We start from the raw sequence: 22741 nt of genomic DNA on the forward strand, positions 1-22741 counted from the left end.
TGAGGAATATTAGAAAAGTCTACAAGATCAGGTAAGGCTTTTACTCACATGAGTCTGATCCTGAAAGGATCAGGCCAACCATTCACCAGATATGTTGATCTAATAAATTTGTGTTTTGGAAAAAGGCAGGTTAAAATGATAAATGTCAAATATTAGTAGTTCTTTTTAAAAAGGCAAATCCCCTGACACTTCACCCTCATTCCTTGCTCTCCCCTCCACAGAAGGCAACGAGGTGCACAGTAAAAGAAATTAAGATGATAGTGTGTTGACAGGAGCAAAGAGACTCCAGTTTTCATCCCTGCAGACAACAGAAATGACATCACGTCTCCTCAAACTGACACATTAATAAATTTAGTATCACCTGAACTTTTCTGGAAAAGAGAACCTTTTACACCAGCAAGTTATCTGGTGTCAGTAATAATAGGATTCTGTATCATATTCTGCTCCATATATGATGGCAGAATTACCTTTTGGGCCCTAACAAGTTGACAGGGGTTCATTTTGCTTCCTCTTTTAATGACATCTTCTTTGCAGGTGAACTGCAGATGTAATGACTTCCTCTTTTGCCTCTGAATACTCCCGAAATGTCATCATGACCCAAGACATCTCAATCTGGCTTAATGCAAACGGGAAGCAAAGGGTTTTTAAAGGTGAAACTGATCTTGCTAATGAAGAAGTATCACTCTTCATCTGGACAGGGAGCACAAAGCTTGTTAGATCGAGCTAGGTGAATGTCACAGGTTAGAGTTCAAGCATAACACAGAATTGTGACTAAAGATGTTATCTTCTATTTGTGTAGAGATACATAGTCAAAACAAAGTAATATAAGTCTAAGTATTTTGGAATGACCCAGCAAGGTATGAAATAAACATTTGCTGGAGAGGTCAGCATTTTGAGGACCTTAATCATGAATAGTTCAAATATTTTTAAAAAGATGACAATAAACATGTAAGATTATGTTTAAAAGAAAAAGAGAAAAAGGGATAAACAGAAAAGGGAGCATAAGGGATGCTATTGTAGCTCATTGCTCCAAGCTGGAGAATTCACACAAAAGTGTCTGATTTGTATGTTTAGCTACAGCATTTCAGAGTGTAAAAATACTTTATATTTGCCTCTAAGTTAGATTCTGCACAGACTATGTATACATATATATTTTTAATGCACTAGAGAGCCAATTAGGAGCCTCAAGTAATCCAAGGGCTTTTTGCCAGTGTGAGTAGAAAGCAGCTTGCTCTTCAGACTTACAAAAAGTTCACTGAAGCCACTGGACACTTACAGAAAAAGACAAAAACATACACAAGTACCAACCACATCCTGACTACCTTTGTAAACTGAAAGGAGACCTACCTGTACTGCCTCATCATCATAATTTTTGTGGGAGACGGCATCCATCATGTTGAGAAATCTGAGTATCAGTGGAAAACATTAACTTTCAAAGCCTTTTCTGACTATATAGAAATGGCACTGGCAACAAAATTTAGCTCACCTCTTTGCAGATGTTTTTTACACGTTTAATTCATTTAATAATGTTTTGTTTATAGTCCAGGTCTTGGTGACACTTTTCTATTTAAAGCAGCACACTGCAGGACTTCAGAATGTCTCAGATGAACACATTGCATGAATGGGTCCAGATTGAAGCTAATGCAGAAATTGTTCAATGATTCACCAAGAGAAAATAAAAAACAAAAGCCTACTGGTCTGAAATGCTTGTCTGATTCAGGGAACATTTTAAAAACACCACATGAATATTTTAAGTGCCAAAACTCAAATGGAGATTTGAAAATAAAGGCTTAGATTTTTGAAGGAATGCTTGCATCATCCATTCAATCTTCACGTCTATTTAAAAATGCTTTTTTTTTTAATATAAAAGTATATTTGAGCTGCTCTGATTTAAGTTTTTGAGCAGTTTTTCATAAAAAAGCAGAAATGTGTTGGCAATATATATTTTTTTTCAGGCATGCTGACTTACTAAGAGCTTTTACTTATTTACTCCTGCTTTCCCTAAGATGTTTAGTTTAATTTACTAATACGGAATATAAAATCAAATAGAAGAGAATCTAAAGAACAAAACAAAACAATGAGTAATTTTTAAAATCAACAATATCTATGGCTAAAAATTATGAGCCCAGTCCCTAGCTGAACTCCATTATTTTAACCAAAACAATGAAGTCAGTGTTAACATTAACAGTAAAAATGTCCTTGTGTATCAAATCTTAATACTAAAGGACTCAGATGAACAAAATGGAACAACTAGAGGTTATACTCCATAGCAGTGGGTCAATTTTGCAAAAACTATTCAGCAGAGTTCCCTAGAGGTCAACAGAAAAAAATGACAGAGGTGAAGGAACAGTGGTTTCAAGAACCAAAACTCAATTATGGACCCCAGAAATGTGCTGGTTGGCTTCTCCATGTCATCTAGATAAGCAATGGCTTAAAATATATCAGAACCTCATACAAGGACTGTGGTTCCTTATTACGCATCTGGAAACAAAGAACAGCTTTTATGCAACAGTGAAAACTTCCAGGCCATACATCATGCAGCGGATTGATGTAAAGATTGTTTTCTGGAGAACAGCCTTTATTCATTCTAAATCAATGAGTGCTATAGAATGGATGATAAACTTGCATGTCGAACTCTGAAGTTGCTATTCAAGTCGCTTGATGAAAGAAAAGATTGAATACAAGATTTGATTATCTAATACCTGATACAAGATGTAAAACCTTCTTTCTTGCATATCTGAGGTACAGAAATTGGCTAATGAGTTTAATTCACTTACCTTGAAATAAAAAGTAAAGTATTTGCAAATACGTTTAAATGAATTTTAAATTAAAATATATATATATATGAGTCACGGCCTCTGTGTTATTTTAGGAAAAACAAGCAATTACACTTAGTTCTAACAGGTGGAATAATGACTTTTTCACCTGTCAACTGACAGCTTAAAATTCCCACACATGTAGACCATTTCTGTTTCATCTTTTCTTTGAATTTCAGCTGCTTTGCTTTTCAATGCCTGTGCTTTGCTGGTGTCTCCTTTGTGTCTGAAACTCTCACACTGAGTTCCGCCTCTTTGGTGCTGGGCTTTCTTTTCACAGTGACATTTCAACATAAACAGTCAATATTCATTACCTCAAAGGAGACTTCCCTCCTATTGCTGACCAATTAAATACCAGCTGAGTTAGGCAGACAAAGGTAAAGAAGCTGTAGCACAAGACTGGCTTGGAGTATACTTCTCTTAAAGGGGAAAAAATGTATTCAAAACAAAGAATTGCCAATATTGGGAAAACCCAAAGCAGATCAAAACAGTTTCTTCAGAAGTTATGCTCCTCCTCTTTATCTTGCATGGTCCTTTCCTAGTGTTATTCAGTCCTAGACAGGAATAGAAAAGATGCGTATGCATCACAGGGACAAAGACAGATTCCAGGTATTCCCATACAGTCTCAATAACTTTGATGAAATAACAAGGATGTAACAAAAAATAATAACTAATATTTGATGCTGAGAGAAAGGGTTTCCCCCTTTTTATTTCCGAGATGTAAATAAGATCCAGATGTGTTTTGAATGTTGTTGCATTACGTACAGTTCAGCAAAGACTGCTTCATTTTGTACTGAGGTTCAACTCTGACAAGGAAAATGCCCACCTGAACGGATCATGAGCAAAGGTGAAGAGGTATGCCAAGCTTACGCTGATGAGAGCAGCCTGCTGACAGACAGCCTAGAGGCTGATGAACCTCCTTCTATTCCTCAGAGTGGGAGGGGAAGGGCATTGGTATCATTCACTGTCTCCAAAACACAGGCACAGCCCTTAGGGGAAGGAATAGTTCTACACATGGCAATGCAATTCAAGCATTCAGTTTCACCTGGAAAGTGCAGGAGCACTGAGTCATAAAAATACTAAGCTGAAAAGGACTGAGAGAGATCGTCTATATGGCATAACTGCCTCAAGGCAGGATCAGATACCTGAACTATTCCTGACATGTTTGTCCAACCTCTTCTTGAAAACCAGAGGCAGCACAGCCTCTTACGCGTCCCTTGCCAATCTACACCAGTGCTTAACTGTGCTGAAAAGCTATCAAGTTCTTCTTACTGCTTAAACTAGACCCTTTTTGCTCTGAATTAAGCCTACATAAACCCAAATATGCACATCCACAAATTAAATCCACAGAGAAGTCCAGTGGTGCTCTGGCCCATACTGTTTTTCAAGGAGTTTAAGCATGGTAGTTGTTGAGTGATGAGAATTTTCAGACCAAAATAAATAAATAAATAAATATAGTAATGATTTATAATCTGAAACAATGAGGAAATTTAATTATTTGTCTTAAGAAATGTATTAATAGAATAACCCAGCAAACAGAACAAAACAGCCTGAAATATGAGAGTGTGCAGATCAGCCACAAATGTGATGCAAACAAAAACAAGTCTGAAAACAAAAGACTTAATGACTGCTCAGTACAAGATCAGGCTGAACTGTCACAGTCTGAAAGTGCACGTTCAATGATATGAAATAGTTCTTGTATTTTTACATGAACATATAAAGATTTTTTTTTCCTTCTTGTGAGACAGAGAGATTTCTATAGCACAAAAGGGCCCAATCCCACAGCCTACCCTCAGTGGGAGGTTTGCTTAACCAAGAAATGCAATGTCAGGCATTCTCAGAGGATAAAAACAATACAAAGAATTGGTGTACATGCTTTATGTAAAGGTAACAGCTTGAATCCCTGAAAGCATCCAAATGATTTTTACTTAAATGGATGTGACATTGCCAAGAAAGAAACTTTATCCTCATGAGAGATCTTTATTAGCCAGGGTACTTAACCCTAAAGATGAGGAGAATTTAATAATCACAGGGTTGTTTTCTCCCTCTTTCTTTCATTTGTGCAACCAGCAGCTAGAGGGCACAAAAGAATGCTTTTACCTTATGATCTATCATATAAAAGAGCTCTACTGACTGAATAAACAAACAAACAAACAAAAATCAGTGCTAATATCATAGTATACTACGGATTTTGTTTAGAATCCTAGTCTGTGTTCTGTTTCTCAAGAAGCAGTAGCAATTCAGAGAGACAGTGGCATGACAGTGCAGGAGACTAAACACCTTTATTCCACTAAGGATATGTATTTAAATCCCAGAACAGAGCAGGTATTTCATGCCACATACACTCTCTGTGAACACGGTCATCATTACTTGCCATAACTGTTTTGCAGAGCTCTTTGTTTAAAACTAATATAAACACATATTTAACCTCCTTCATTCTTACATCTTAAATATTAATGCTGGCTGTGATTCCGCATTAATAACAGCTATTATTTTTGCATTAATAAGGAGCTTACGAGAATAAACATGGAAGTCATAGTGCAGTCTTCCTGTCAATTAAAAAGAGAGTCAGTTGTAGTTGCAGAGTACTTTATCTTATCATTTCACTCAGGACATTCCCAGGTTCATGGATCTGATCTGAATAGCTCCAGTGATGATAAACATGTAACTACGTAGAAAACCATCCTGGCAAGAAAGCCACAAAGGAGGTTATCGGTGAATTGCCAATTTTGGAAGCCCTCACTTTGGAAGGAGCGTTATCACCATAAATGAGGTCATTTATGTGGACAATGCGAGCATGGAGCTTGACATTTTTCTACCAGAAATCCTAATAATCCCAAAGGGGTCACATCGGTTGCTGCACTCTAAAGTGGAGTGGACCTTAATAGCAACATGTGTATTTGTATATGTGTATATACATATATATACACACACATGTACTTAAAAAGTGAAGCAAAACAAAGACCCTTTCCCTTCACCCCTAATGAACTGCACCAACCCCTTAGGCAGAAATGACTTGGATCCAGATAGAGTGCCATTTGCCAAATTGTAAATTGCCTACATTTATTTTGGGAGTGCACTAAACAGAGTGCTAATTGCCTTGTTTAGCACTTTCCCTTCTTTCATTTGCACTGGTGTAAAATCTTAGTAAATTAACTCAGGATTTTATTATGTAGGTAGCATTTGAACAACTGAATCAGTGAGAAAGCAGCATCAAAGGACTGATAAAAGAGGAGTTGACTCTACCCAGAATGCCATTTATATGTCCCTTGAATTAAAAAGGATGAAATTAACTTTTAATCCTTTTGCTTTTCATATAGCTGATCTTAACATAACATGTATTACTCAGTCATTTTATTTGCATTTACTCATTTCAAAATGTTAATAACTGTGGTTGCAAGCTTACTGTATAGGAATGTGCAGTTGCTTGTATTCATATACATAAGTGTGTAGGATTCCTTAGTAATTTTTTTGAACTGCAGCCAAACACAGACTTGAGGCTTCTGTTTATTGTCAAAGAGAACACCCTGAAGAGCAATTCCCATCTAACTGTTCAGTGGGCTATGCAAAATTAGCTGGTGGTCTCACACTTGTCCACAGCACCAACGGTATCTTATTTTTACATAAAGTCCAAAGAGAAAATGGAGAAAAAATAATAGCCATATTCTCACCTCCACAATATTCATATTTCCCACAAGGAAATGAGAAACGTCATTTATTCTGGAAGCAAATTCAATGATATATGTAAATGGTGTTTCAGATCAAAATCTTGCACCAACAATTTTTTTCCTTAAAATCCATAGGTAGAGGATTTCAGCTTGGTAGCACTATTGCTTGTGAACAGAATTACATTAAAAGAAAATGCAGAGTGAAGACCACAGAGTTAGCACTGTAGATCTGGGTTCTGTTCCGAACACATGTGCTGGGCAATTCCTGTCTTCGTGTAATGGATTACAGCAGTGAGGAAACATTTGGGGTGTTCTACTGACAGAACCTTAATTTTCTTAAGTTCAGAGAAGCCAAAACTTCTGTCTTCATAAGCAGCCTTATAATACAGAAGAGATGATAAAAACCTGTTTGTTGCTGTCAATAAACACTGTACTTGCCAAAACTTGATTTACTCTTTTCTCCTTTCAGTTTGCTGTCCTTTCAAATCATATATTTGTATATATGAGGAGCACAGTGTCATCAAAAATATGAAAATTGATTTACTAAAGTTAGAATGAATTTGAGAAACTATTAAAAAACAGCAAGGTATGTTTTCTTAGTTTCTGATAGACTTTTTGAAAGGCTAATTTGCTGGTTATTTTTCCCTCAGTACTTCTGATTGTAATGGGAACGGGAAATACGGACCAACATAGTATCAAAAGTCAGCGAGTCCTCTATCCTTAGTTTTCTATGAACTTTTTAGTAAATAACACATTATATGATCGTTTGCAAGTACTCAACATTTAAGGTACCATACGAAACAGAAGAAAAAGGATCTCTCTACAAAGCAGGGTGGAGTTTTTTAATGAGATTTTTTTAGTTCAGTTTCCAGACCAGCATGGTTTGGGAGGGCTCCAGGTAACTACCTAAACTTTTGGATGCTTCTCCTAATTGAACCGCCGAGCCATTTGAAGTTCCTCTATTATTATCTAACACCTGGCTGCACTGTTGTAAAGTGCTGTGTGAATAAAATAAGATATGATTTAATGTGTGCTAGCAATTATTTGCCAAAAGAACATAAGAAATGTTTCCTAATGATTCTCTGTACATAAATTCATAATAAGGATTCAGAACTTACTCCTTCCATTGCAAAGGCAAGGGAAGCCATGCCACGTGTTTCCATGGCAGCAAGGGCAGACACATTATTTGGGACCACATCTTCTTGCTACAAGACTTAGTGAGTAGGAAAGGAGTAGGTTATAGATTTATTTTTTATCTTTACGATATCATTAATTAGGAAGTGATAGCCCAGTTACTGCCTTTTTTTTATTATTATTGTTTTTTATTACAGGTAATGTATAGCACTCAGTCAAGCACTAGGACTCCATGAAGTTCCCTGCTATGAACATACGTAACAAAAAATTTAGACCCTACATCTGGAAGTTTTCATTATAATCTGAAGTGTTGAATTCAAAGCACTGAAGAGCAGACAAAATCTGTACCAGAGGGAAAGTAGCCACAGACCACATACAGCTCAACAGACATAAATACAGTCTTTCCTTGAGGTGCTGCATAAATCTAGAAAGATTAAGTTGTTTCTGTCAATTCAGTGGAGAAGTTAGTTAACTGCTAAGGAGAGTACATTTACTAGAGAAATAAGATCTAGGACATGGGTTGTATAATTCTGAAAAAGGACTACTCTGGAGCTTAAGGACAGGACGTTTTTTTAATTGATCTCCAGTGTTTGACCATTTGGCCTTGTAGTGTCAGGAATATGTTTTTAATGAATTAAGATAATACTAAAAAACAAATGGGAAGGAACATCTGCTTTCAGATTCTTTGTTATTTGGTGTTTAGTCACAAACACACACACAAAAATGCAACAGAAAAAGAACAGAAAAAATACACAAAGAGAAACTTGTCTACGAATATAGTACAAAGATTTTTATGTTCTAATATAGTCCCTGATCTCAGGCAAAATGAATATGCTAAAGAATCTCCATCAAAAACATTAATGCAGAAGAACTGGCCACCCTTAATGTTCCAAATATATGCTGCACAGTATCACTTTGTAATAGAAAACCATTCATAAAAATATATAGTATTCCAGTCACAAAATACAAAGAACTTTACAGTTCTACCAATATAATGCCTTCACCACAATGATCTTTACTTTGTATTACCAAGAGGATTTTCTCAAAAGTTGCAGACTTCAAAAAGAAATAATCCAAGCAAGATGGTTACACTAATAAATTAGAACTAACCTTGTTGAGGTATCTTACAGGGGCAAGTTCTGGTATTCCCTCCTTGTTCAACAAGCCCATTTGTTTCAGTAAGCTAATTTTCAGAGCCAGTTCTAGGATCAGTACTTCCTCCATCACCATTCCTAAGCAAGCACTCTAGCTAAAGTACAAGCAGTATTTCAGCTTAGATTGTGTAGGTATTTGAGGTATTTCCCTTCATAAACAAAGTTTAGAAGTTGATTTATACAACAGAAATGAATAAATAGGTATGAACTAGAGGATTTTCTCTGAATCTTTATTTAGTTGTATTTTGTATATATGTCTTGCTTACAAGCATCTCTAGCAACTACCATGACATATCCCTATTTATTATATATACACAGACATGCTCATGCATGTGTATACGAAAAAAAATCAAAAAAATACATTTTAATGGAGTGGGATCTGCACAGTGTCAGAGTTTTGAGTGTTGTTTCCCTGTACCTGTGAAGGACACGTGCTAGTTTTTAAGTATCAATCGTAGTAATTTCGGCATAAGAAAGTTCTCGCTCATGGTGAGAAATCTTCCACGATAATACAGTATAAGGAGGTTTTACATAACAGAATGAATCTTTTGCCTTGATCTCACCCTCTTAATGCAATTTTATTTACACTTTTCAACAAAAATCAATGTAATCTGTACGTAGAAAGAAAACTGTTGTTGTTGTTAGAATAGTTAAAGCCTGAATAAGTCATGAACTAACAACGAAGTGTTACAGTATAAAGTCTTAAAACACAGCTGAGAGCAAAGCCTACATTGAAAACAAAAAAAATAAATACACCTACTACTGTTAGATCAACTTTTCTAAGCTGATCAGGGATACAGGAATAACTCTGTGAGAAATAACTGCATAGTGGCTGACATGTTATCTGGATTTTTAGGGACCTTGTTTTCTGCCTTGCCACGGAGTTGCTATTTGCCCCTGGTTCAGCTTCATACAGATATTTTTAGATATCCAAATCAATCATCGTGGTACCCAGGGAGGAAAAAAAAAGTACAAAATTTTTAAATTATTAATACTGCCGATGCTGAGACAGCAGAGCTTTGAGAGGACTCCACCTGCATCTTTTCCTGTAAAGGAAACACACCAAGAACACACCTCTAGCTTTGCAAATAAGAACAATTAACTTTTTCAAATGAAAGAAACCTCAAAAAGATTAAGAAACACAAAAAAAGGGAATGCAAAACTCCGCAAAATTCTCTCACTGCCTCCTGTGTCCTCAGAAGGTGGGTCGTTTCCCTCAGGCTTGCTCTCAGATCAGCAGCTCAGTGACTTTCTAAATTTTGACAAGTTCCATGCAGTCTCCTAGCTCCCTTGGAAACCTTGTGCTTTCTCTGCCTGAGGCGTGTCTGCTCCTTGTCCTCAGGAGTATCTCGGCCTTAGTCCTTGTTGCAGGCTCCCTTTTCCCCTATCTCTTCTTCTGTGATCAAGCTCAGTTGCTCTTGGGGAAGAAATAATCTCCCCCAAATTGCAGAGGGCTGCTGCAGAGGACAGCAGTCAGGAGAAGTTAAGCATCTCCCCAGGGGAGCCTCACAGACTGCATACATACTGGCTTACACATAAGAAACTACAAATAAAACACAACATAGTATCTCTAGACTATTATGTTTATGTATGTATTATATCATACCCTTAAACATATGTTTCAGTTTTCAGGTTGGCTGGAAAGCAGCCCTCCACAGCAGACCTGCTGGAAAATCCTGCCTAGACCTGGAGTCTGAGGGATGCTCGTGTATGACCTCTGAGAAGCCTGGATCTCCCTTCCTCCTCTCATCAATACAGATTCTTACACGTCAAGAGCAGCTATTAGATCAAGTCACTGCATTGCCTCCACACAACATTGTCACTTTAAAATGGGACAATTTTTCACTTACGAAACGCTTCACTCAAGAAATGCAATGCATTAATTGAGAGCACTGGTGAGAGTCCTTAGTATTATTTGCCATATTTCATGGCTGTAAATGATGGCACAAATTTTCAATGAGTTACCCAGTGCTAGAAACAGATCAATGACAGAAAGACAGTGGCATCCAGCGCTACTTAGAGCTGTTTCTGATCCTCCTGCTGCAACCAACGTTCCCTCCTGGGCAAACATCGGCAGCGTTTGATGTCAGCTGCAAACGTCAGCAGCACCAGTGAGAAACAGTTAACGGAGGTTTGATATTTCATTGCAGTGGGCAGGGAAATTAAATCTGCAGTTTGTGACTCTTAGGAAATTAAGTCTCTATTAGGAAAGGGTTAAAGACAGATTATGTAAATAAGGATATTGTTATTTGTCCCATATGTAGCACTGTGGAGTGAAGACCGCTTTCTCTCCCTTTTTTTTTTTTTATTATTATTTTTTCTTTTCCACAAATTGAGAGATTAACCTGGTCTCAATTGAAATGGCAGCCCATATCATACCTTCCCTTGATCTCACAGCATGGCTAATAACAGCTGGGGCCTACCAAGCAGGCTTCTTTATTTTTCCTTTATTGTTCCAGGCCACACAACCGTGAACCTTCAGCATGTTATGTACTTAAGCATGGTCAGGTTGATGTCATTATTTTCTTATTGTTGTGGAGCTCCCTGGGTGTTTGCCCATATTCATACAGAGGGGCTTGTGTGCTCTTTGTAGGTTAACCTTTTAAAAAGGAGATGCTCGACCACTTGCAAATGTAGCCCAGGGCTGTGACATTGCACTAGGCCGATTGGTACGCTTCAAAACACATATTAGCACCACTTGTGCTATTTCATCTTTCTTTTTAATTTTAGCCCAGTCTTGTTAGATAAATCTTATCTGTGCCACAAGTAAATGCTTGATAGAGCACATTTTTAAAGCCTTTAGAAAGAGAGAAAAAAAGTGTGGTTTGTCTGGGTCACTGTGTGCTTTGTCTAAGTAGAGGCATAGCTATTTGCCAGTTTATCTGTCTGCTGTCCCTCTGTCTATCTCTCCAGCTACCTTGCAGCAAACAAGCCATGAGCATTAGTGCTGAATTGCGCGAGCTACAGGGAAAAGTGCTTCTCTGCATGAACCATGGCCACATTTAGCTTTTACAATCCTATAAAAATTGGTCTACTTGCTATCAGTTCAGCCTAGAAAGCAAGACACAGCTCTCAATTGCCTCCAGCTTTGATGTAAGCACCCCACAATATTTCCGTTTAAACTACAGTGGATAGAAGACACCTATAAAAATATTAATTAGCTCCAGTTGACACCAGATGCAGTTAACATACTGTGCGCCAGCTCTGAAATACTAGAGTTTTTATTAGGTAAGCTAATGTTTATTGCAAGCATTAAAGTCTGAGTCATAAAAGGCTGAGCATAAGAAAGATGTTTCAGGTATTATTCCTTTCACGTATCAAACACAAGTTTGTTAAATCCTACTTGCAGGGTTAATTATTTTGGAAGTCATATTGGAAATACAAGCTTTCAAAGAATTTGGCAAGATTTTTCCAAGCACTCAGCGGGCCAAATGTAAATGAGTAAAAGGGCGAATCTCCACTGGTTTCAATGAATTTTGGCCTTGCAACTTTTAAGTGAAGCAGATAAAAACAGCAGCACAGATTACAGGCTTAATGTCTGAATTACTTTAGTAGTGTCAATTATGATAATGGTAGTCCTGACACCAATGTATCTTTTGCTACAGTTTCTTTTGTAGGCTGGTTGATCCTTTGCTTTTTTAAACCAAGAGGTCAGGAAGGTGAGCTGTACAGCTGGGCAGCAAGCAGCCTCATGTATCTGGGTTTCTGTCAATGCCCCAAAGGTGTTTCTTAAATTACTTGTGTAATGGGAAGAGGAAGGCCGCCTGTGCTCGTACGCTCAAGGATTAGGCTTATGGTTACCAACAGTCTGGATAGGACACAACCTACCCTTTCTGCAAAACCTGTGCCACACAGGAAGGAGATGAAACAAAACAATGCAGAGAAATTTATAGGATGGAGATGAACTATTCTGGCTTTCACGTACATAATGACACCTTTGAAACCTTCATATGTCTTTACCAGGTATAATCAGGATATTCCCTTCATGTTTCCTTCAATCATTATGGAAAAGACAAGGAACAATTAGACTTGAATTTCTATCATGTTTCGTGTTTTTCATTCCTTATTTATATCAGAGTTCTGATTCTACCATTTACCTCAATATGCTTGTATGTGTGTATGTCTAAGCACAAGGATAGGTCCGTCAGAATCCTTTGTATGTTACCACACTGTGTTTGTTTGCACAGACCATGGCCTTACTCTCCAGGACTGAGTTTGTTGAGCCATACAGAGTAAGCCAGATCTCTTTGTTCCACCTGTAAGGAAAGACCTTGAAAATGACCCACCCCTATCACGTGTCTGGATTTCCCTGGACAGTCTGCATTACTGCAAGGCAGAGCTGGGAGAGCCAAAAAAAGTTTGAATGGTCTGGCAGTTTGAGCCTGATGGCAGTCTCAAATGGCAGGCTAAGATGGAGATGGAGACCGCCTTGTGCACATGTTGGTAGTTACAGCACTGAACTTTCACTGTACTTCCCCCTTTTCATTGTCAAACTATTTTTACTGTCAAAAGTTCTAGTTAAGGCAATACTCAGTAATACACTGATTTGACTTTTCTCTGGTGTTTAAATGTAAAATAAAAACAAGATCTTCCCCATAAGTATTTCTGTGGTGTAACTGTAAAGAATGACGCATGCTGGTTTTGAAGTACTGCAATGAACTATGAATTCATTAAAACCTCATCAGTCTAATCCTTGATTATCTTCAGCAACGTGGTATCCTTCGAATTGTTCTTTGGACACTTAAAGTATCCCAGTTACCTGAAGCTCAGTTATTAAAACTACTTTAATCTTTCCCCAGATAAGCATGGTTCAGCTATAAAGAGCAGCATGTTGCATGAACATAGCAGTCCTTCACTATGCTGCTACACCAAAATCTACCATCATATTTCCTGACATATGAAGTATATAAAAAATTAAATAAAGCTGTAGGAAAATTAACGGTTTAGTCTAAAACTTTTTCTTATATTCTCTTTCTCTTTTTTTTTTTTTTTTTGTAATTTTCTGTGGGCCAAAAATGTATTTCCAATTTACTGATAAATTTCCAATGTCTCTTTTCAAACCTTCTGGTTCCATCAAAACCCAAGAAATACAACAATGTTGCCAGAAGAGGTTTACTATGAACCATGGCCTACCATTTGCAAAATGACTTGAACGGGATCTCCTTTCAGACAGCAGTGCACTCTGTTTATGATTCCATAAGATCTTTACATATTTCAAATGATATTCAGAAATATGCTTATGTTGTGTGTGTGTTGTGTTTTTTTAAGATCTTATTTTCTTATCTGAACTCTTTTAACAAAGGTATTACGCTAAGTATAAAAGCTGTCCAATTTTTTTCCAACCTCTTGCTTCTCTCTAAACCACAGTCATTTTGTTAGACATTGAAAATGTCTTGATTTAGTTGTCTTGCTATTTTGGGCCTGTCCTGCCCCCTGCAGTGGTAATAAGGATGGGGCTTCCTGCTGGGTCCTGAAGAATACCATTTCACGGCCGCCACATAGCTGGCGGCTTTTATTTATGGAGCCAAGAAAATGAATGGGTATTAGTGTCCAAACATTTCAACATGCTCCTGTGGCCATGCACAAAAGGGACTGATTTGCAGCAAATTTCCACTTATTTTTCAAAAGTATTTACCTTGCAGAAGCTTGGCTGATCACTATAATGGCATAGCAGAGGGGAAAAATGACCATTTCAGAACCCTTTTTTTATATATGTTTCTGAACCTTAAAAGTGCTATACTTCTTGTGAATAAAGATAATACTCTTGGTTGCTAGGCTTTTATGGATATGTGGCTAATGCCAGCCCTTTTTTCATGTGTGTCTTTACAAGATGAAATAGGCATTACCTAAAAGCAAAAAGCTTACTCTGCAATGGGGATTGCACAGGTGAAGGTTCTTGCAAAAGATGTTACTGGTTCCAGTGCCAAAGTTTAGGTTCTTTTAAGCACTGTGAATAGCGCTCAGCATGACGCATCCAGGAGGTGTTTCCAACACCTGTACTTCTACCTACCTGCTGGGGGCAGTACAGTGTGTATTTTATACCTTTCCTAAATTACCCCAGAAAACTTGGGTAAGACTTTCAACTGTCGTTCAGATGTGCAACTGCATGAAACCTACAACACAACAAAAACTGGTGAGATTCGCATGTGCCCTTTAAATAACAGAAAAATGAAAGGTTATTAAAAAATGGTTGCTAAAAGTTTTGTCCAGACTGTGCAAAGTTCAAGAATGCAATTCAAAGTCCTGTGCTTACGTCTTCTTAAATAGTTCCAGATGAGCTTTTGGGGCAGCAAACTTTAACTGCAGTCAGCATGTGGGTGCTAGTAGATGTAAGGGCTTATTTATATAAATGAAGACTGTTCTGCAGGTGTTTGCAAGTACCAAATTTCAGATGCAATTCTGTGTATACACACATACAGGTGGATCTTGTATGCTTGAAGATTTCTACCATAATATTTCTAAGAAAGCCACAACAACAACAACAAAAAAGAAACTGCATTACTTGTACTATAACATCATTTCTTGAAAGTTCCCAGCAGGTAAGATGTGAAGTCTAGATAATAGAATCACACCACTACACTAGCTGCTATACAAATTTATGCAGGTCACCAGATATTGCAGTCTGCAATCCTTGAGTGGAAGTTTCAAAAGAAACAATACAGGAAAAGAAGATTTGGCAATGCCAATATCCTTGCAATATTTTTCCCTTTTGTATGTGTTTTTTTTTCTCATATGTAAGATATTACTCTATGCATAAACCACATCACTATTGTTTATGTCTGTCTCACCTTCACTTAAAAGGAAAACCATCAGAAATTAGTTCAAAGTTGATTACTTCCATGTTGGAATCTCTGTCTTTTGTTGCCTTTTCTCCTGAAAAGTTATCTGGCAATTATAGCAACACTTCTGATTTAACTCCTGATCTTAAATTATTCCTCATTTTTCCCTAAACTTGGTTTACATAAATGGCAAAACCAGAGAGCCTGAGTATCTTGCAGAGTTAATAGATCCATAAGGAAAAAAAAAAATGAAATGCTACATGTACATCAGCACATCTGGACCTGCTTCATAGTTACAGGAGTTGCTCCTTATTTCTTTTCTTCCTATTCAGATTCATTCTACTCAGGCTCCATCTCCTAAATCTATTCCCATTCACTCAACCCCAAAGAAACAGTACACAACATAGGCAAATCCTCTGCAAAGAATGACTCTACCTCCTCCTGTTAACCTACCTTCAACTGCCAGTAACAGTTTCACTATATATACGAAAAAAGAGATGGAGGAATGAAGTGGTGGAATAGAGAGGCAGATAAATAATCTCATCTGTGTCAACACCCTTCAAACTATGCAGGAAGCATAACAAGAGGAGACACATATATGAGGCATGCTCTTTCCTGATCTTGCTCCCTAGAGTTTTACAAGATTTGGCTCCTCTTCACATTGCATGGCAGAATACAGCATATACCAGAACAGTTGTTGGATAAGAATAACAAAAGATGCAGCTCAAAGAATACCCACAAGTCTCTAAGAGAGGGGATGGCCCTTTCTGTCAACCTGTTTCTCTTACTGGGGAATTGATATAATAATGTTCACAAGAGAGCACTGTGAGGATCTGCTATGAATTCTGGACATGTTGAGTATTTTTTAAAGTTTCCACTCATTTCCTGGTCCCTCCTGCAGACATGTATGATACTTAATGAAAACCTTAGAACACCTTTAGAAACAACAAACTGCTTCACAGTTAATATAACATTTCAATTTTCAGAAGTAATCAAGGCCAATCAAACACCAGACATAAGTGACCTTTTCTACGACAAACTATAATTTTAAAGATTTTAAAAATAAGAATATGCCATTCATCTCCCTAGCTTGTAACAGTGCAATTAAGACTGTGAATTGGTGAATTAGTGCATTTTAGTCTGGTTAAGAATAAACTGCCCTGAAAATTTTCACAGAAAGTAGAGTATATCAAAACTTGTTCTTACCAGTAAGCCTTGATTTCATTCTGTTGTAATGAAGCAGGCAAACTTTAACAAAAATGAATAACCTGCACTCTCTTTTGTTCCCTTTTTTAATATATCTTGGTTTAGTCAATGACTGAGAAAGTCTATCAAACTCTCTTCAAGGTCCCTTTTTCAATCATGAGAAGTGAATCATCCTTAAACCCCCACTTATTAAGAAGGTTTAATCTTGTCAGGTTAGAGAAAGAAAAGAAAAAAAAAAAAAAGGAGAGAGCTAGAAAAAGAAAGAAAACTTGCTTTTTTTCCTGGGGTTAAGAATTACTTTTGTCTAACAATGGCTTTGCATGTTATGGCATTAATTTTGCAATAAATTATAGTGCAGGTAGGTGGAATTACTCACATTGCTTGACCAAAGTGTCTGACCTAGCCAGACCTCTGATTGATGAATAGTTTTTCATTTTGTTCTTCTACTCCTATCAGACAAAATCGAAAAACTGCGTGAAAAAGATCCTATTTCATGTAATAGCATTTTGTTATATATCATTACCATTTAATTCTGTCACCAGTGCCATGTCTGTGTTAAGTAGGCCTTTCAACTTCATCCTTTCACACCTCAATGCGACATTCATCTTGGACAATCAATGCACCAAAACTCTTGGTCCCAAGGAGTGAAATAACTCAAAGACTGTAATGTAGTGACTTAGTCCATGCCCTCCAAGGGGAGTTCTTTTACAAAATCAAAAATTCAGTTAGAGCATAATTAGAGCTACCTTTGATCTAAGTTCCTTACATATCAGTACCAAAGTAGCATTTTCAATATACACTTTAGGAAAGACTTAGCACAAGCCCAAGCAACTTTAGCTGCTCACCCAAGTAGCTATTGCATACTGAAGTTCATGTGGCTGTTACTTCACTGCTGTTGTTACCCAAGATACTCAGATTTAATCTAGTTCAGGTATGTTTGTCTGTGATATTACATCTCTTAATGGCTGTAGACAGTGTCAGAAGCTTATTCACTGTTTAGACTTGCTCAGGACCTCTTTTCAGCATGGCTACTAGATTTCAGTGAAATTAATGGTTAAAGTATCAATTGTCTCTTGTGTAGTAGCCAGAAACCCTGCAGAAGATCAAGCTTGCCTGGTATCCAAAACGATTAAAAAGGAATCTGAAATCAGGTGTGGCCTGGAAGAAACTCTAGAGTAATATGAGTAAGTTCAAACTCAACCTATCCCCAGTGTGCCATGGCTTCTGTCACAGCGCTCCAGACAGCAACATGTATAAGACAACTGTACACATGGCTGCGTATGGTTGGCTTGAAACTTTCAATTTCTACCCCATAAAGCTTTGTGGTAACATCGCAAGATATACGCGGTCTGTTTTACAAACTGGGCAATCATGAGAATGAAATTCTAATGCGTGTGGGTCTCATGGTAAGGGCTTGCCACTGACCTATATGAAATCTTGCTCTTTCGGCAGGCATTTCTAACTGAGCTGAATTTCAGTCAACATAGATGAAAGGCAAAATATTCAGTGAGCTGTCTTTGCTTTGCAGATGCAGTTTTGTTATTGCCAATCTTACTGCTTGCAAGAGGAGAATGAGGCAGCAACTAATCAACTAACAGCACACAGAGTTTTGGTAGCGGGAATTTCAGTGGGTGGCAAACCTGATCAAAAGTTGGAAAATAGACTTGTGAAACTTTCAGTGTACCATGTGAAGGGGCTCAAAACCTACCGTTTTTTTCATCTTTGTCAACACTTCCATGACTTCTGATCAGAATTCCATAGTAAATGTAGAAATACTGATGTTCAGCAGAAAAATATATTTCTTGTTTGTAGTTTTGCACATGGATAGAACATAACACTTTCTTATAGATTTATACTACTAGACCATGCTATATTGCATGTTGTCCAGATTATCCTTGGTGCGGGGCATACCCCCCCTCAGAGTTAATTCATCAAATTACCTCAGAGATCTCTCTCATTCTATTTTCCCTTCAAAATCAACCCCCTCAAGAAGTGAATTAACAAAACTATTTTCTTCAGAAGAAGCAGTTTGCTTCTTCTCCAAATTAGTCAGTTTGTGGAAGAAGAAAGAATCAACTCAAATGACCTTCAGGATAACAGGATTGGGGCCCTAGTTTCCAAGTTTTTATTTTTACATTTCATGCTACAACAGCATCTAACCATGTTTTGCACGTTTTTGCTTTTCAACCAGGGACTATTGTTATGGTGTCCTTGTCTTTGTCTCCCTCCTCTCTGTTTTGATGCCAGTACGTTGGGTCATGTGCTGTTTGGATTGCAAGTTCTTTGAAGCATGAGCTGGGTATTCTTTAACACACCAGTGATGTATTTAATAGAAACAGGAGGTAGCTAACAGGCAGAAACTAGTAGCATAGATTCACATTTTTTTAAAATCCTCTCTACAGAAGCAGCTACCATTAATTTTGAAGATTGCGTTTCTGATTTTATTCTAGTTATATTTGTTTGCTTGTTTGTTTGGCTGGATTTTCTTTTGTTGTTGGGTTTTTGTTTGTTTGTTTGTGTTCATTTTGTTGCTGTTGGTTTCACACCTGGTATCTGTCTGGAATCTTTAGTCTGAATTAAAGTTACATTGAAAGTGCCTTACCTCAGTCCCAGTGAATGTGTACCCAGAGACATTCCATTGGTTCCATTGGCATCAGTCCACATGTGCACAACTGTAAACGACATGAAAAAAATCTGGCCTGTGATATGAAAAAAGCTATTTATGCACTTTCACAAAGGACAAAAGTCTTATAACTTTGGGTCTACACAGAAATGAGACACAAATATGTTAGTGAAAGGCCCCAAGTTTTCTAAATGTAGATGAGCACAGATTAAGAAAGCAGTAATTAATTTCCTTTGACCTCAAGCTGAAATTCCTTTCTAAAGCTGTCATAAAGAGAAAGAGGCCAGAGAGAAGAAGTGAAACTGTGTAACAATGCAATTAAACCCTTGTAATGAGGTCAGCCATTGGACTTGTTGCAACTGATATCATTATAGCAATAAGGAGGCATTATACGATGGCCTGATTTTTTTTACAGTATTCATTTTTTCTTTAACTCTTTACCGGTCAGATATGTATTCTATAGCATTATAAAATAATTGCTGCTAGCCACCAGAAGAGTAGGCACACACTTTCTTGTCTTACTGACGCTATTTCATAAGTTCTGATAATGAATAAACATGAGAAAACTCTGCAACAGTAGCATACAGGACAACTTCACTATAGACAACCCCTCACTCAGATTCTATGTCGTAACAGTGGGTAAAACTTGCTCTCAGAAAGCAACTTCACACCCTCCAAAAATGGGAGCAGGTAACTTTCAGCATTAAACCAACATAATTTAAAATTAAATAAATAAATAAATAAATAAAAAGTGGTAAGCAGGACATCAAGTACCGAACTTTCTGTGCTGCAACAAACCATCTACTTCTGTTCGTACAAAATATTGGCAGACTTGTATGTTGGCTGCTGCAGCAGTCCTTCTTTGTCCTCTCCATACCTGCCTAGCAGCAAGTTCAGGTGTATTTCAACAGGTGCTGCTTGTTAAGAACAAAATCCACTGTCAAGTGGTGATAGGCAATACTTGACTCCTGGGAGTTGTGGTACTCAAGGAAAACACAAGCAGACCTGTAGGACAAACCTGAACCAGAAAGAATCCTAAGTAGTCCCGATCTCACTTGAAACTTGTTTATCCATTGGGTATTGGGAAAAGAATTTGCTCCACTGGAATAGTAAACATTGGTTTCATGTGGTCTGCAAGCATCATAAATTTTGATTCTCTGGCTAGGCATTAAAAAGAAACAAAAAGTTGTGAAATGCAGATTTGGGGCTAGATTCAAGGAGATTTAGGTGGAGCATATTTTACATAAAGCTTTCATTAAATAAACAAAAAGATTTTGAAGAATAAGCTTAGGACATTTTCCTTTTCTGGCAGGGGTGTCCTGAGTATATTGCCTGCAGATGACAACCACCTCTGTTATTACTTCTCTGACTCACTTGGATCCCCTGCAATTGAACTCACATTACCCATTTCCTCAGCAACTATTCAGTAGAGTGGTAAATGGGAAATTGCAGTTCTTCCTTCAACATGCTTTATAGGAGTGATTCCTTCTCAGTGCTGCTAAGACAGGGTTTGGGTATTCAGGTTCAAGGTTATGAATCCAGAGTGGCTGGAGAAATTGCATCTTCTCAGGACATTTCAGTCATACCCTTTTCTCTATTTCCATATTTATTAGTTTAGGTGTTTCCTTGCTCAGTATGCTGGTTCCTAGCTTGAGATGCCTTGCAATAGCATAGGGAATATGCATACTGAACTCAGGGATGCATATTCAACTACAGAAACGAGGGGACCTAAAACTTACATCACACAGCAACTAAATCCATTCATTTATCTCAGACCCACTTATTTCAATTCACATACCAAAAAAAAGCTTTGAACCAGTCCAAATTTTAACCCAGCACTCTGCCCTTTCCCCATGAAGGTTTTATGGGTTTAACAAGCTGAATATTCTGCTGAAGGAAGGTGCCTATATCAGAAGTGGGTGCTGCTTGGCCTGTTGCAGAACTGCAAGTCACTGGATAGAATTAAATAGCCTTATATGTAATAAAGGCTCATAAAGAAAAGCAGAAGATAGTCCGCTTTAGTCTCTGCTCTAGCCAGAGGAACACATCTGCACAGTTAGGAGAGAAAAAGTTAATGGAGAAACATATTAGTTTGTTGGGGCCTTAATTAGTCATACCATAGTTAAACCCTAAAAAACTGTTGGAGTATGCCTCAAAATGAATAAATTGCGGCATTTATACAATGACATTGAGAGCAGATGATTGCTTGATTAAGAATCCATTCACTGACTTTAATGTGGCAAGGAGATTTCAGACTTTAGCTGCCTCTTTCTTGAGACCAGTTCTGATCCCAGAAAACATCAATGTGTGTATGAAAGCATAAATAAAAATTTCAATCTGACGTCAAGTATTTCTAATTCTTCCCTCCACATTCCACAGATTGCTTGGCTTAAACAAGCTTGATACAAAAGTTTCAAGTACTTTTACTTTTTCTGAATAAGTTCACCATTCCATGTGCATATCCTACCCTCAAAAGAATTATTAGAATGTGTCTTACTATTTGGAAATAAAGAAAAGGCCAAATTGTCTTGCACTTAGAGGACTGATTTACCACTTCACATCCTTCTCCTTTTACTCGTGCACTGAGTGATCATGTACAATTTACTTATGTTCCTCAGTTTCCCTCAAGCTAGTATAATATTCACTGACCTCTGCAGAGAGCTGTAAGCTTTCTGTCAACCTCTGTATTAAGTGCAAAGCCACAGCATTATTGAAGATATTTTAAACAGAGACAGCTGAGTGATGTCCTATAAATTGTCATTTCTCCCCAAATGGTCCACAATATAATATTTCCTCCAGAAATGCATTTATTATTTAACACTTTTCCGTGAAAGGTTTCTTTTACATTGCAAATGCCCAGAATTCTTTCATAGGTCTTAGACTATTGACCCTTTACCTTAAAACATGCTATTAATGCTTAACACTGTTATTAGTATTCAGGGAAGTAATGATTGGTACTAAAATGGAAACGTGCAGTAAAAACACCTTCTATTTTGTAAAATAATTATGTAGCCTAATAATTATTTCATATGATTCCTTTTGATTGATAGGGAAAGGGCATCAAGAAGTTTGGAATCATGATTCTTTAAGGTCTATATTCAAATTGCAGCCACCAACACCATTGTTTCCAACAGTTCCATTTTATAAGAATTGCAACGGGGTGATCCCTGATTCAGTTTGGATGAGGGTTACACATCAGATAAGATATCCTTTAGCTAATTAGCTTTTTTTTTTTTTTTTTGAATGGCAAGAAATTATAATTCTAGAAAGGGCAATACAGCATTCTTGCAATTTCCCAGTAAGTCACTGGTACCCTGGAGGTCAAATTTAGTTCAAGTCTGCAATGAAATGAGACTACCTC

The 22741-nt window shown here is 37.4% G+C and overlaps 1 long non-coding RNA gene across 4 annotated transcripts in view; it reads right to left on the reverse strand.

Annotated features, from left to right (window-relative positions):
• Nucleotides 1-22741, reverse strand: part of LOC310904693 — a 545090-nt gene that overhangs the window by 436502 nt on the left and 85847 nt on the right. For all 4 annotated transcript variants that reach the window (XR_014588537.1, XR_014588538.1, XR_014588539.1 and 1 more), the window contains one exon: nt 19360-19429. This is a non-coding gene — a long non-coding RNA (uncharacterized lncRNA). The remainder of the gene's footprint in view (nt 1-19359; nt 19430-22741) is intronic.

Source organism: Anser anser, assembly GCF_964211835.1.
Source record: "Anser anser genome assembly, chromosome: 10".
NCBI classification, from domain to species: Eukaryota; Metazoa; Chordata; class Aves; order Anseriformes; family Anatidae; genus Anser; species Anser anser.